This window comes from Triturus cristatus, chromosome 8 (genome assembly GCF_964204655.1).
Source record: "Triturus cristatus chromosome 8, aTriCri1.1, whole genome shotgun sequence".
Lineage (NCBI taxonomy): Eukaryota > Metazoa > Chordata > Amphibia > Caudata > Salamandridae > Triturus > Triturus cristatus.
The window spans coordinates 10,139,514-10,155,285 of NC_140591.1; positions in this window are offsets into that span (position 1 = coordinate 10,139,514).

Sequence of the window (15,772 nt, forward strand, 5' to 3'; positions counted from 1 at the left end):
ACTATAGTCAAAACAAACTGACACGAGGAAAAAAGTGGGGGTATTTATGCCAGGAAGATCCTACTTTCCTATATAATCCCCCACCCCCACCAACAAAAGAAGATAAGACTAACCTTGTCCAGTTGAGTCTTCATTTTCTAAGTGGAAATATCTGGAAAGTCCATTTGCGTAGGCATGGTTACTCCCAGGCCTATGTTCCACTGAGAAGGCCATCCCCTGCGGTGAAACGGACCAACTTAAAAGTTTGGGGTTTTCATCCTTCATTATATGAGGGGCTTATGGTCTTTCTTAACAATGAAGTGAGTACCAAATAGTTATGGCTTCAACGTCTTCAAGACCCAGAGCACAGTAAAGGCCTCCCTCTCAATAGCTGGCCAACATTTCTCTCTGGGGGTCAAACTTCTGCTTATAAAAGCTACTGGTTGGTCCTGGCCCTTTGCATTAAGTTGTGACAAAACAGCTCCTACTCCTACCTCTGAAGCATCTGTCTGGACAATAAATTGTTTGGAGTAGTCAGGACTCTGCAGAATGGAAGCTGAGCACATGGCCTTCTTCAGGGCAACAAAGGCCTCTTGCCAGCTAACTGTCCAATTCACCTTCTTAGGCATCTTCTTAGAGGTGAGGTCATTAATGGGAGTCACAATGGACACATACCCCTTAACAAATCTTCTGTAATACCCAGTCAGGCACAGAAAAGCTCTGATCAGAGGCTGGGTAGTGGGAGCAACCCAATCCACAATGGTTTGGATTCTGCTCTCCGAAGGCTAAACTTGGCCTCCACCTACCAGGTGGCCCAAGTATACAACTGTACTCTGCCTTTATCTGACACTTACTTGCATTGATAGCGAGGTCAGCCTTCTGCAGGGCCTCAAGTACACTCCTGATGTGGACCAGGTGATCCTGCCAGGTGGAGCTTAGTACAGCTTTATCACCTAGATATGCTGCACTCAAATCTTCCTGGCCTGACAGAACTTGATTCGTCAATATCTGAAATGTGGGAGGTGCATTTTTCAAACCAAAGGGCATTACTGTAAACTGGTAGTGCCCTCCAGGGGTTGAAAATGCTGTTTTGAGTTTTGCAGCATCTGTGAGTCTGATCTGCCAATAGCCTACAGTCAAGTCAAAGGTGCTGAGATACTTGGCAGAAGCCAGAGTATCTATCAATTCATCTGCTCTGGGGATAGGATGGGCATCAGTATTAGTGACTGAATTGAGGCCTCTGTAGTCTACACAAAACCTCAGGTCTCTCTTTCCGCCCTGGGAATGAGGTTTTGGCACAAGGACTACTTGACTAGCCCAGGGGCAATCTGAAGGCTCAATGAACCCCAACTCTAGCATCTTCTGGACCTCTGTCCTGGTGCAATCCCTGACATGGTCAGGCTGCCTGTAGATTTTACTCTTGACAGGCAGACGGTCACCTGTGTCCACCTCATGTGCACACCAGATAGTCTGACTGGGTGTCTGGGAACTGACTGAGAACGTGTCTGTAGTTAGTTTGTTGCTGCTCAGTAAGGCTGTCTGTCAAGACTACTCCATCAACAGAGCCATCAACTGGATGTAGTGAGAGGAGATCGGGGAGAGGGTCACTCTCTTTCTCCTGTCCCTCATCAGTAGCCATGTACAAGCTCATGTGAGCCATGTCAAAGTAAGACTTTAGGCGGTTCACATGAAGCAACCCGTGGGTGCTTCTAGGAGTACCCAGGCCTACCAAGTAGATATCACATTTCTTGCTCCGGATAGTATGGGGACCACTCTACTTCTCTTGGAGTGCTTTTGGGACCACAGATTCTAAGACCCACACTTTCTGCCCTGTTTACCAGCCAGTCAGTCAGAACAGCCTTCTGGTCATGCCACAACTTCTGAAGTTGTTGGCTGGCCTCCAGGTCTTTGCTGGCCTTCTTCCTGTACTCAGTCATGTGTGAATGCAGGCCTAGCACAATCTATAATGTCTTGCTTGGAAAATTTGAGCGGCTGCTCCCATCCCTCCTTAACAAGACAAAGTGGACCCCCAACTGGATGTCCAAACAGAAGTTCAAATTTGCTGCAGTCCTCCCCCTTCTGTTGAACTTCTCAGTAGACAAAAAGAGGGCAAGGCAATAGAACATCCCATCCCCTCCTGAGCTTGTCAGATAATCCCATAATCATACCTTTTAGGATTTTGTTGAATCTTTCATCCAACCCATTATGCTGTGGACGGTAGGGTGTAGTGAACTTAAAGTTGACACCACACTCTTTCAACATGGCTTTAAGGTAGCCAGACATGAAGTTTGCACCTCGGTCTGACACCACATCCTTAGAAAAACCCACTGTGGAAAACAATCCTAAAATGGCCTTGGCCACTGCAGGAGCTGTAGTGGTCCTAAGGGGAATAGCTTCTAGGTATCTGGTGGCATGGTCCACCACCACCAGGAAACAACTGTTCCCAGAGGCTGTAGGAGGGTCTAGGGGACCAACAATGCTGATACCTACCCTTTTAAAGGGAACCCCAACCACTGGAAGTGGGATTAAGGGGGTCTTTGTAGTGCCACCTGACTTACCACTGGCGGGGCAGGTGACACGGGAGTAACAAAATGCCTTGGTATCTTCAGACATGTGGGGCCAGTGAAAGTGTGGACCAGCCTGTCCAAAGTCTTGCTTTGCTCAAGATGCCCTGCAAGGGGTGTCATGTGCTAGGTAGGATCAAGAGGAACATACCCGAACATTCCAAAGAATAACCAACTTCCTGGTGGCACCAGGCTTGGGGTCCTTATCCTCAGAATAAAGGAGTCCATTCTCCCAATAGACCTTCTGGGACCCTGTGAGACCGGCCTCGTGGCGTGGGCCCTCCCGACCAGCAAGTCACGCTACAAACACGCCGAACCTCGTGGGCACGGCCTTCCGGCCTCCGTGGACCAACATCCCGAGGGCCGACCAGATACCCAACACGCATGCCCGGCCGAGGGAGAACGACAACCCCCAAACCAGACCGAGAGGCGCCGACTCTGTCACACCTCTGGACTCTTCCCCGAGGGAGGTTTCGATCGGCCACCAGGCCCCCGGTGAGCGGGCGCCTCTCCTGCTGGGCGTCTGGGGTCCCTCCCGGACACATCTGAACAGATCAAGGGGCTGAGCGACAGGAAACTCCGACACCTCGCCCCCCAGGCACGAGACCCCTCTCCGCGAGGACTCCGGACTTCAAAGAGGAGGGGGAGTATAACAAGGGGTGCCGAAGGGACGAGAGGCGAAGAAGACCTGGACTGACGAGAGCCTGCGGATCTGGTCGCGGCTCGATCGCTCACCGAACAGAAGAAACGCTATCCGAACTCTGAAACCACCTGAGCCCTGCTGACGCCGTCGCGGCTCCTCGAATTCTGAACCATCTGAGCCCTGCTGACGCCGTCGCGGCTCCCCAAACGCTGAACCATCTGAGCCCTGCTGACGCCGTCGCGGATCCTCGAATTCTGAACCATCTGAGCCCTGCTGACGCCGTCGCGGCTCCCTGAACACTGAACCATCTGAGCCCTGCTGACGCCGTCGCGGCTCCTCGAATTCTGAACCATCTGAGCCCTGCTGACGCCGTCGCGGCTCCCTGAACTACGACTCTCCGGTGCCTGCTGAGTGACTCGCGGCCCGCTCCTCCAAGAGAACCGGCAGAGATTGCCGAGAGAAGCAACATCCCCTCAGCTCGAGGATTGAGAGCTGTGCGCCGGATACCTCGCAGAGACACTGATTGAAAGACTGTCCCGCTACCCCTTTTCCCATCATCACAAGATCGCTGCTGCTTGTGGCATTAATTCTGCACCTGCCTGCTGGATTATAAAGATCCCTGACAACTATCGATAAAAGCTTATTGCCTTGTAACGACCTACTGTGTGGTGTCCCTCTATCCGAAGAGAGAGTAAGCGCAGCGCGTGCGATCCTAGGTGCGAGACCCTTCCAGGAAGGGCCTCCCTGCTCTTGCTCGGCCTAATTCTGGGAAAGGTGGGCCTCAGGGTGGTCAGGAACCCATTCCGCAGCCTCCCCGGGGAACGCCTTCCAACATTTGGTGGCAGGCGACGGGATCCGAGCCAACACCTAGAGATCGTGCAGTAGACGGCTTACGCACCACCAAGAAGAATGGAAGGAGAAACTTCCCTAGGTGCCGCAGGCACCAGCCCAAGCACGGCATTTCAAAAGGACCAGTTAGAATCGTATACGCACCGAGAACTGAAACAATTTTGCAAGGACTTTGGAATCGCTACCACCGGACTAAGCACGAAAGAGGACTTCCAGGGGGCATTAAAAACCTGGGTCGAGGCAGAAACTCCCCGGTCACAAGCAGAAGGAGAGCACCCCAACGAACCACGAAGCAGCCCGGGGAGGAACGGCGCCCCCGAGGGGGGCCTATCCCCAGAGGAACTAGCGGACCGAGAAAGAAGTCGCAACCACGAACTGGAACTAGCAAAACTAAAAATCGAAGGAGAGATAAAGCTGGCTGAGAAAAAACTGGCAGTAGAACAGTTACGCCTACACAGAGAACTAGAGGAAAAGAAACGACAGAGAGAACACGAAGAAAAGAAACTCCAACTAGAGCACGAACGTAGCCTAAAAGAAATCGAGCTCAAGGCCAAGAGGGCGGAGACCCGACCCTCAGAAACACAACCCATCTCCTCCACCGTGGAACCGAAGGTCCACATCCCCAAGGATGTGGTGAAAGAATACTATAAGAACGACAACATTCAGCAATGGTTCAAGGCCTACGAGGTCGCCATGACCTCCCACCGAGTCCCGCCGAAAGACTGGGGGGCTGGGCTGTGGGGCCGGTTCCTGAGTGAGGGGAGAGATACCCTGCTGGACCTGCCCTCCACCGTGATGAACTCCTACAGTCACATGAAAGACGCCCTGGTAGCCAGATATGGGCTCACCCCTGAAATGTACCGGCAACGGTTTAGAGACTGCAAAAAGATACCCGGTACTACATGGGTGGAGTACGTGAACTTTTACAGCCGGGCCTTGGACGGATGGATCAAGGGCAGCAAGGTCTCCACTTTTGAGGAGCTGTTCGACCTAATCGCATGGGAACACTTGGCCGCTAATTGCTTCGTAGAGCTGCGCCAGCACCTCCTGGACAGCAAACTCACAGACCCTCGGAAACTGGCCGTCGAGGCTGACCGGTGGGTGAACACCCGGACCTCCCGGGGCCCCGTGGGAGACTACGGTCGCCACAATCAAGGACCCCCGCGCCAGAGGGGCGGAGGGAACCAAGGCCAGCCAAGGGAGCTCCCAGGGGGATCCCCGCTCAGCCCTCCCAGAGGACAATCTCCGCCCTTTCCAGCTCCGCCTCCGGCCAGCACCGGGCCCCCAGGGAGGCCGGGACCCCGAGGGAGAATCACATGTTTCCGCTGCCAGCAGACCGGACACTATGCCAGTGACCCTCAGTGTCCCCTGTACCAGCGGACCACCACCACAACCCCGCCGGCTCGACAGATGGCCTCTGTAGCCCTGGGGAAAGAGATGGAAGACTCCGAAGAATGGGAACCAGCCGCCATGGCCTTGGTCTCCCTAGGGGACCGGGAGATGGTCCCCGGAACGCCCCTGCCCGCCAACACGAAGAAGTACCGACAGCAGGTGACGGTCAACGGTCACTGCATCGAGGGGCTCCGGGACACGGGGGCGAGTGTCACGGCGGTCCACTGTCACCTGATTTCCGAGGATCAGATCCTGTCGGACGTCTTTTGCCCCGTCATCTCATCAGACAATTCCGAGAGCCTCTGCCGGATGGCCCTAGTCCCCTTCGAATGGGGGGGAGTCACCGGCAAGTTAAAAGTAGCGGTACGAACCTCCCAGCCCGTGGACTGCCTCCTGGGCAACGACCTGGAGAACTTCCCGTGGGGACAAGTGGAACGAAGGGCCCACCTCGAGATGATGGGCCTACCCGAGTGGGTATGCGCCACCACGCGCTCGATGACTCTCCGGGCGCCTTCCTCCGAGGGGGGAGAGGCCATGCCCCTGAACACCGCCACCATCCCCGAGAGCCAGGATACACCACCAGAGGCCAACGACCCCCTTCTGGACGAACCAACCGCTCCCGGCGACGAATCCGGGCCTTCCGACCACGCAACCCTGACCAAACTCGGGGACTTGCCAGAACTGGCCCCGTGGCCCTGCGAAGGGGGCCCCTCCCGTGAAGAGTTCTGCCAAGAACAATCCACCTGCCCGTCCCTCATTGGACCCGACAACAGGCCGAGGCCCAAGCAGCAGGCGGCCAGACTGGCACCCACTGGGTATACTGGGAGAACGGACTGCTGTACAGTGAACAGAAGTCGGCCGAGTTGGGATCGGCCCGAGTACTAGTAGTACCCCTACGCTTCCGAAGTCTTCTCCTGGGCCTGGCCCATGATGTACCCCTGGCCGGACACTTAGGCCAAGATAAGACATACCAGCGACTCGTCACCCACTTCTACTGGCCCAAGATGCGAGCAAATGTGGAGGCCCACTGCAAGTCCTGCCCCACGTGCCAGGCCAGCGGAAAGAGTGGGGGCAAGCGCAAGGCTCCGCTCCAACCCTTCCCCGTCGTCAGTACCCCTTTTGAGCGGGTAGGAATCGATATTGTCGGACCACTGGACCCTAAGACCGCCCAGGGCCACCGGTTCATCCTCGTCCTGGTGGACCATGCCACCCGTTACCCCGAAGCCATCCCACTCCGCACCGTAACGGCCCCCGTGGTGGGCCGGGCCTTGATGGGGATCTTCTCCCGCATGGGGTTCCCCCACGAAGTCGTGAGTGACCGGGGTACGAACTTTATCTCCCGATATATGAAGTCCCTCTGGCAGCAGTGCGGAGTATCGTACAAATTCACCACCCGTACCACCCCCAAGGAAACGGCCTAGTCGAGCGCTTTAACAAGACACTGAAAGGGATGATCATGGGCCTCGAGGAACCCCTACGCCGGAGGTGGGACGTCCTCCTCCCCTGTCTCCTGTTCACCTACCGGGAGGTCCCCCAAAAATCCCTGGGGTTCAGCCCATTCGAACTGTTATATGGACACCCCGTCCGAGGACCCCTGAGCCTGGTCAAGGAGGGGTGGGAAGCAACCCCCCGGGGGACCCCTCCAGACGTGTTCCGATACATCCTGGCGCTCCGCAACCAGACCCGAAAATTTAGGGAACTCGCAGAGGCAAACCTCGAGGCCAGTCAAGAAGAGATGAAGCGCTGGTATGACCAGAATGCTGCGCTGGTCGAGTTTCAGCCGGGCCAACAAGTCTGGGTCATGGCCCCGGTGAGACCCTGCGCTCTCCAAGAGAAATGGACTGGGCCCTTCAAGGTGATCGAGCGGAAGAGCCAAGTCACATATCTCATCGATGTGCAGTCCCCGCGGAACCCTTCCGGGTTCTCCATGTGAACCGCCTCAAGCCCCACTTTGTGCGGACCGAATTAAGTCTACTCCTGGCCACCGACGATGGGACCGAAGAAGACACCGAGCCCCTCCCAGACCCCCTGGGGGCGAAAGAAACCGATGGATCCGTGGAGGGAGTGAGACTGTCGACCGCCCTCACAGCCCAACAGGCCGACGACTGCCGCCAGCTACTTGGGCAGTTCGCGGATCTCTTCTCCCTGACCCCCGGGGTCACCAGCTGGTGTGTCCACAACGTGGACACCGGAGACAGCCCGCCAGTGAGACATCGGGCCTACCGGGTCCCTGATCGGGTCCGGACCTGCATCCAGACCGAGGTGGCAAAGATGTTAGACCTTGGGGTGATTGAACCCTCCGACAGCCCCTGGGCCAGCCCGGTAGTCCTGGTCCCGAAAGCGACTACCCCGGGTGTTGCCCCCGAGCTGAGATTCTGCGTGGACTACCGAGGCCTCAATGCGGTCACCCGAGCAGACGCTCACCCTATCCCCGTGCCGACGAACTCATTGACCGCCTTGGGGCCGCCTGCTACCTCAGCACCTTCGACCTGACCAGTGGGTACTGGCAGATTGCCCTCACCGAGGGAGCCAAGGAGCGCTCCGCCTTCTCCACCCCGGATGGGCACTACCGCTTTAGGGTGATGCCGTTCGGAATGAAAAATGCCCCGGCCACCTTCCAGCGGCTGGTGAACAGGGTCCTGGCCGGACTAGAAGGGTTCAGCGCAGCATACCTTGACGACATAGCGGTCTTCAGCTCCCAATGGACCGAGCACCTCCAGCACCTCCGTCAAGTCCTGCTGGCTCTACGCCGGGCAGGCCTCACCATCAAAGCTAGCAAATGCCAAATTGGGCACGGCTCCGTAACTTATCTGGGGCACCAGGTGGGGAGTGGGCAGGTCGCCCCCCTCCAGCTGAAGATCGACGCCATCTTGTCCTGGGAACCCCCTACAACCCAAACGGAAGTCCGAGCCTTCCTGGGCCTCACCGGCTACTACCGAAGGTTCATTAAAAACTATGGCAGCATCGCAGTCCCTCTCACAGAACTAACCTCCAAAAAACACCCCAAGAAAATACACTGGACTCCCGCCTGCCAGAAGGCGTTCGACACCCTAAAGGCCGCAATGTGCGCGGCTCCAGTACTCAAAGCACCCGACTACGCCCAGGAGTTTGTGGTCCAGACGGACGCCTCGGAACACGGCATCGGGGCAGTCCTCTCACAATACGACGACAAAGGCATAGATCAGCCCATAGCCTTCATCAGCCGAAGGTTACTGCCCCGGGAACAGCGGTGGAGCACGATTGAACGTGAGACGTTCGCCGTAGTCTGGGCCCTCAAAAAGCTACGGCCCTACCTGTTCGGAACACACTTCCGAGTGCAAACAGATCATCGACCCCTGCGGTGGTTGATGCAGATGCGAGGGGAAAACCCCAAGCTGCTACGCTGGTCCATCTCTCTCCAGGGGATGGATTTCACTGTGGAACATCGCCCCGGGACTGACCACGCCAACGCGGACAGCCTGTCCCGATTCTTCCGCTTCAGCGAGGAGAACTCCCAAGTGGATGGGTAGTTCTCCCTGCCTTTCAGCTGGGGGGGGGGACGTGTGAGACCGGCCTCGTGGCGTGGGCCCTCCCGACCAGCAAGTCACGCTACAAACACGCCGAACCTCGTGGGCACGGCCTTCCGGCCTCCGTGGACCAACATCCCGAGGGCCGACCAGATACCCAACACGCATGCCCGGCCGAGGGAGAACGACACCCCCCCAAACCAGACCGAGAGGCGCCGACTCTGTCACACCTCTGGACTCTTCCCCGAGGGAGGTTTCGATCGGCCACCAGGCCCCCGGTGAGCGGGCGCCTCTCCTGCTGGGCGTCTGGGGTCCCTCCCGGACACATCTGAACAGATCAAGGGGCTGAGCGACAGGAAACCCCGACACCTCGCCCCCCAGGCACGAGACCCCTCTCCGCGAGGACTCCGGACTTCAAAGAGGAGGGGGAGTATAACAAGGGGTGCCGAAGGGACGAGAGGCGAAGAAGACCTGGACTGACGAGAGCCTGCGGACCTGGTCGCGGCTCGATCGCTCACCGAACAGAAGAAACGCTATCCGAACTCTGAAACCACCTGAGCCCTGCTGACGCCGTCGCGGCTCCTCGAACGCTGAACCATCTGAGCCCTGCTGACGCCGTCGCGGATCCTCGAATTCTGAACCATCTGAGCCCTGCTGACGCCGTCGCGGCTCCCTGAACACTGAACCATCTGAGCCCTGCTGACGCCGTCGCGGCTCCTCGAATTCTGAACCATCTGAGCCCTGCTGACGCCGTCGCGGCTCCCTGAACTACGACTCTCCGGTGCCTGCTGAGTGACTCGCGGCCCGCTCCTCCAAGAGAACCGGCAGAGATTGCCGAGAGAAGCAACATCCCCTCAGCTCGAGGATTGAGAGCTGTGCGCCGGATACCTCGCAGAGACACTGATTGAAAGACTGTCCCGCTACCCCTTTTCCCATCATCACAAGATCGCTGCTGCTTGTGGCATTAATTCTGCACCTGCCTGCCGGATCATAAAGATCCCTGACAACTATCGATAAAAGCTTATTGCCTTGTAACGACCTACTGTGTGGAGTCCCTCTATCCGAAGAGAGAGTAAGCGCAGCGCGTGCGATCCTAGGTGCGAGACCCTTCCAGGAAGGGCCTCCCTGCTCTTGCTCGGCCTAATTCTGGGAAAGGTGGGCCTCAGGGTGGTCAGGAACCCATTCCGCAGCCTCCCCGGGGAACGCCTTCCAACAGACCCACCTACATTCTCTGCCTCATAAGCCGCTTGCTGTCTGAGGGTCTCGAGAGGGACAGGATTTCTGCCCAGACGGTGGGCCCGATTCACAGAACAAACTTAAGACTAAATCCTAAACTTAGTACCATTCTGGTATTCACAGAATGCACCTAGTACTTCTGGTATTCACAGAATGAACTTACTACTTTTGCTATTCACAGAATGAACTTAGTACTTTTGCTATTCACAGAATGGATTTACGACTACTAAACTTACGTCCGCACTCGGGCCGGAAATTCCGGCCCAGAGGCGGAGCTTCCGGCCCGGAGGCGGGGCTTCCGGGCCGGAGGCGGAGCTTCCGGCCCGGAGGTGGGTATTCCGGCCGATTTAGCTATGGCCGAAATCTCCACCTCCGGGCCGGAAGCTCCGCCTCCGGGCCGGAAGCTCCGCCTCCGGGCCGGAAGCCCCGCATCCGGGCCGGAAGCTCCGCCTCCGGGCCGGAATTTCCGGCCCGAAGGCGGACGTAAGTTTAGTAGTCGTAAATCCATTCTGTGAATAGCAAAAGTAGTAAGTTCATTCTGTGAATACCAGAAGTACTAGGTGCATTCTGTGAATACCAAAATGGTAGTAAGTTTAGGATTTAGTCTTAAGTTTGTTCTGTGAATCGGGCCCTCAATGTTTACCTGAATGTTTACCTGAAGGGTTCCCTGCTCCTAGCAGCTCTGTCGTATCAGGCCCAATCTCCTCTGGGGCAGTCTACTCACAAGGGGCAAGATCATCTTCCTGAGAAGACTGATCTTCACATGAAATCTAGGAGGAGGATAATTTCTTGCCTCCCTACCTTTCTTGCTGGTAGCAGCTTGGGTCATTATTTCAGTGCTCTAGTTGCCACAAAAACACTTTCAGGGAAACCAAGTATGGCTGCATGAGTCTTTAACTGATACAGACGCCAATATCTCAGCACCGAACCTCCAACGATGGATCTCCAACTGCGCCGACACACTGGCTCCTCTCAAGAAAGCAGCAGGCAAGTGACACTCCAAAAACACCAGCTGGTTATCTCCAGCTATTGAGCATCGGATCTCACATCATTCTGTGCATCACCACATGCTAATTTATTGAATATACTATCACGTATTGCTGGAAAACGCCAGAATATCTTCACCACCTTATCCACAGAACCATCATTTCTGCGGCTCCAGCTCCACCTGAGTCCGCGTACGGCTATCTTTTTCCCGCAAGCACTATCCAGGCTATTTTCATTGATTCAGGCTTGCACCTTAACTGTCCTGATGATGATCCCATTATTGTTTTTAAAGGATCGAAATGTTGTCGACTAATGTAAACAGTTTGCACGTTAATCGCACATGATAAAAAAAGTGCAGTTACTGTTTCTCTAAGCTTGTTAGAAATTGTGCTCAATATTCCACAAGCTACCCCGTCTTGCCCGATATGTTTTTGTTCTAAATGTATTTGTCATGTGTTCATGCAGGATGGAGGATTGTGTCCCACGTAATTGCTACGTTTGTATTTTTGTTCTTTGACATTTTTGATTTATTAAATTGATTGTCCAGCTGGACACTCGCATTATAGTACTGATTCAAGTCTATAATTATCCTATTTACTCAACTGTTGCGTTTAAGGACCACTGTTCTAATACTAGGTTATCTCCAGCCGTTCACGAGTCTAGACAGACCTCTAGACGGCTCGAGGAGAGATGGATGAGCAGAAAGACCCCAGAAGACCGCTCTGCCTTCAAACTGTTGTCACCGCAGACCACTACCTCATTAGAACAACAAAGAAAGTGGCCCTACAAGAAAGGATCAGTGCCAACACACTTAATAGCAAAGAACTTTTCACTACGGTCAAAGAATTCGCAAACCCAGCACAGAAACATCAGACATCCTACCCTCCTAAGACCTCTGACACAACCTCAGCACCTTCTTCCACTGCAAGATTAAGGAGACCTATGGCAGCTTCAACAGGCTTGATACCCAAGCACCCTCACACCCCACTTGCAACCACCGTACCCAACGATACCGGACCCCAGCAGACCCTGCTCAGCTGGACTCTCCTCACCGCTGATGACACCCTCAAGATCATGAACTGCATCCACTCCGGAGCACCCTTTGCACCACAGCTTCAACAAAGCCAGCACATCCATCGCACCCGAACTCTGCCGCACCATCAACTGCCTCCTGCCCTGAAGACTGGAAACTCGCAGAGATCAAACTCTTGCTAAAGAAACCCTCTGCTTCCCGAAGGACCTCAAGAACTTCAGACCCATCACTCTGTTCCACTTCCCAGCCAAGGTCATCGAGAAGGCCATCAGCACCCAACTTTCTGGGTTCATTGAAGCGAACCACATCCTGGACCTCTCCCAATCTGGCTTCTAAAGCAACCACAGCACAGAGACCGCCCTCCTCGCTGCCACACACTACGTCCGAACCTCCTCGACTGAGGCAAAACTGCAGCCCTCATCCTCCTTAACCTCTCTGCTGCCTTCAACACAGTCTCCCACCACACCCTATGCACAAGACTGCACGATGCCAGCATCCACAACAAAGCCCTGGAATGGATCCCCTCCTTCCTCACTGGCCAAACACAGTCAGACTACCACTGTTCCATTCCGAACCTCCAGAAATCAGCTGCGGAGTGTCTCAGGGCTCCTCCCTGATCCCCACTCTCTTCAACATCTACATTTCCCCGTTCGCAGCCAGTCAGGAACCACAGTCTCAACATCATCTAAAAACGTAGACACCCAGCTAATCTTCTCCCTCACCAAAGATCCCACAGTTGCCAAGAACAACTTCCACGACGGGATGAAGGCAGTCGCCACCTGGATGAAGTACAGCTGTCGCAAGCTAAACTCAGAGAAGACTGAAGTCCTCATCCTGGGCTTTGTCCCTCCGTCTGGGACGACTCCTGGTGGCCCACAGATCTTGGATGCCACCCACACTCACATCCTATGCACGAAACCTTGGGATCATCCTGAATTCCTCGCTCACCATACACCGCCAGATCAACGCAGTCTCATCATCCTGCTTCCACATGCTACGACGGCTCCAAAAGATCTTCAAGTGGATCCCACCAAGCCCAGAATGACGGTCACCCACGTACTCATCAGCAACAGACTCGATTACGGCAATGCACTCTATGCCAGCATCACCCAGAAACTCAAGAAACTGCATAACATTTAGAATGCCTTCGCCAGACTGATCCTCAATATCACCCATAGCAGCCACATCACCGGATGCCAGAGACCTCCACTGGCTCCTAGTCAACAGAATCTCCTCACACATCTACAAAGCCCTACACGACACAGGACCTGCGTACCTCAACCACCACCTTGCATTCCATGCACCCACTGGAGACCTCCACTGCGCCCAACTGGGCCTGGCTACTGTCCCATGTATTCGCAAAACCACAGCCGGAGGAAGATCCTTCTCCTATTTCACAGCAAGGACCTGGAACACCTTCCCTCTCCACCTCAGGCAATCATCATCACCGTCTCAATCCAGGAAGGACCTCAGGACCTGGCTCTTCGACTGAACCACAGTGCATTCAGTGGATCAGCAGCCCCACCCCCAAATGCCTCGAGACCCTTACGGGTGAGTAGTCGCACTTTACAAGTCACTTGACTGATCGATTCATTGATTGACTCCACTTCAGCTCATGCTGACGTCTCTAAATCATTCCCCATAAGACACTTTACAGTAATGCCAGAGGCTACCACAACCTTTCAGTGCTTTGGTAACTGTGTCCAAATAAGAATTGCTCAGAAGAAACAAGTTTTTTAGTCACCATAGTGACACTGGCACCTGTGTCCCTTTAAGCTTCTGCTTCAATCCAACTGATGAGGGGATGCGGTCAGTATTTATTCATCTTACAATGCCAGGTAGCCAAAGCGGCAAGGTCAGTGCCACTCTCTAATATCAGGACAGCCTCCGTGACTTCTCTGACTAGGCCAGAGTCCAATGCAGTTCCCAAGGTGAACCCAGCTACACCCTTGGAGGTAGTACTGCTACTAGTGCCACTGCTAGGGTTCTTTGGGTAGTAGTGGTAGTTTTCGTGCCTTTTTTAGGGGAACTGGGGTCAGATGTCCTATGGCCTTTTTGTTTACAAACAAAGCATCACAGAGGTTTATTAGAAGAGGAGGATTGGGACCTACCGCCAGAGGAAGATTTTAGTGGACCTGACGAAGACTCTTTGTTGCTATCTTTAGGTTTTATCCCATCTTTCTCTTGGGCCTTAGATTTATCTTTCTTTTTTTGGTCACCCCCACCATAAGACTTACTGCTCATCCTGGTGCGAACCCATTTGTCTGCCTTCTTTCCCAAGGGAAGAGGTGAGATCAGAGTCCACCAGGTATTGGTGCAGTTTCTCAGACACACAGTTAAGGATGTGCTCTCTCATGATCAACTTATACAGTCCATTATAGTCTTATACATTACTACCATGTAACCAGCCTCCCAGAGCCCTAACTGCACAGTCTATGAAATCAACCCAGTCTTGTGAAGAGGTTTTCCGAGTTTCTCTGAACTTAATTCTGTACTCCTCACAGGTAAGTCCTAACTCTTTAATAAGTGCTGCTTTCAAGACTTTGTAGTTGTCTGCATCCTCTTCTCTTACTGCCAAAAAACTGTCACTACCTTTATCTGTAAAGGAGAGCCACAGGATAGCTGCCCGTTCTTCTGGGGAACCTTTTGGACTTTAAAGGCCCTCTCCGGAGCAGTAATCCACTTGTGGATATCCTCAACAGTCTTATAAGCCGATTCTGCTAAGATTACTAGAGTCAAAGTGTTCCTCCCTGATTCTGAAGTCTCCTTTGCTGGCATCATGGGGATCCAACCCCAAATTATTTCTCTCTTTCTCCACTTTTGGACTTTCCTTTCAAGGGCCAAGTGCTCCTTCTTCAGCTTGAGTTTGGCCTTCTCAGGTTTGAGCAGGTTGTACCCCCTATCTGGGAGGGCCTCATCTAAATTAGAATGAGTGGACCTAGCAACTGTTGCTGAGGAAAAGGAGGATGAGAAAGAGGAAGACCCCTCCTCCTAGGAACCCTGTGAACCAACCCAGTTGAAGTGAAAGTGGGCCTACTGCCATGACACCCCTCCTGTAACATCAGTACCCCCCTTCACAGGTAGAGGGTTATCCATGAGAATCTCTTCAGACTCCACATCTCCATGTCCAGTGACAGAGCCAGCAGTACTAAGTACCTCTTGTCCAGTAGGGTCAACCCCTCACCAAGGTCTTCCAGAGTTCTGGAGGTCATCTTGAAACAGTAACTCCATAAGAAAAGACCTGGAGGGTTAATACCAGTTTTGAATTTCCTAGCCTTACACAGCGTCCTAAATTCCTGGAACCTAAGGGCACTGTACCCAGACACCGGAGTCAGACTAGATTCTCTAATAGTAGACATGGTGCTAGTGTAGGGTGAGTACTTTACCCTAGTAATCAAAACTTCCCAGAGGTTGGAGATAGGGCTATGCTAGGCCCTTGACACCTAACCTAAAAGTTTAGCAAAAGACACTACCTATCTAGTATAGTGTATTGCCAGAATGTAGTAGTGGTTTCTTGTGTAAACCCTACTGATGACAAAGTGGTAAAGCAATGCAAATCCTTATCCCACCGCTGCACCACCAA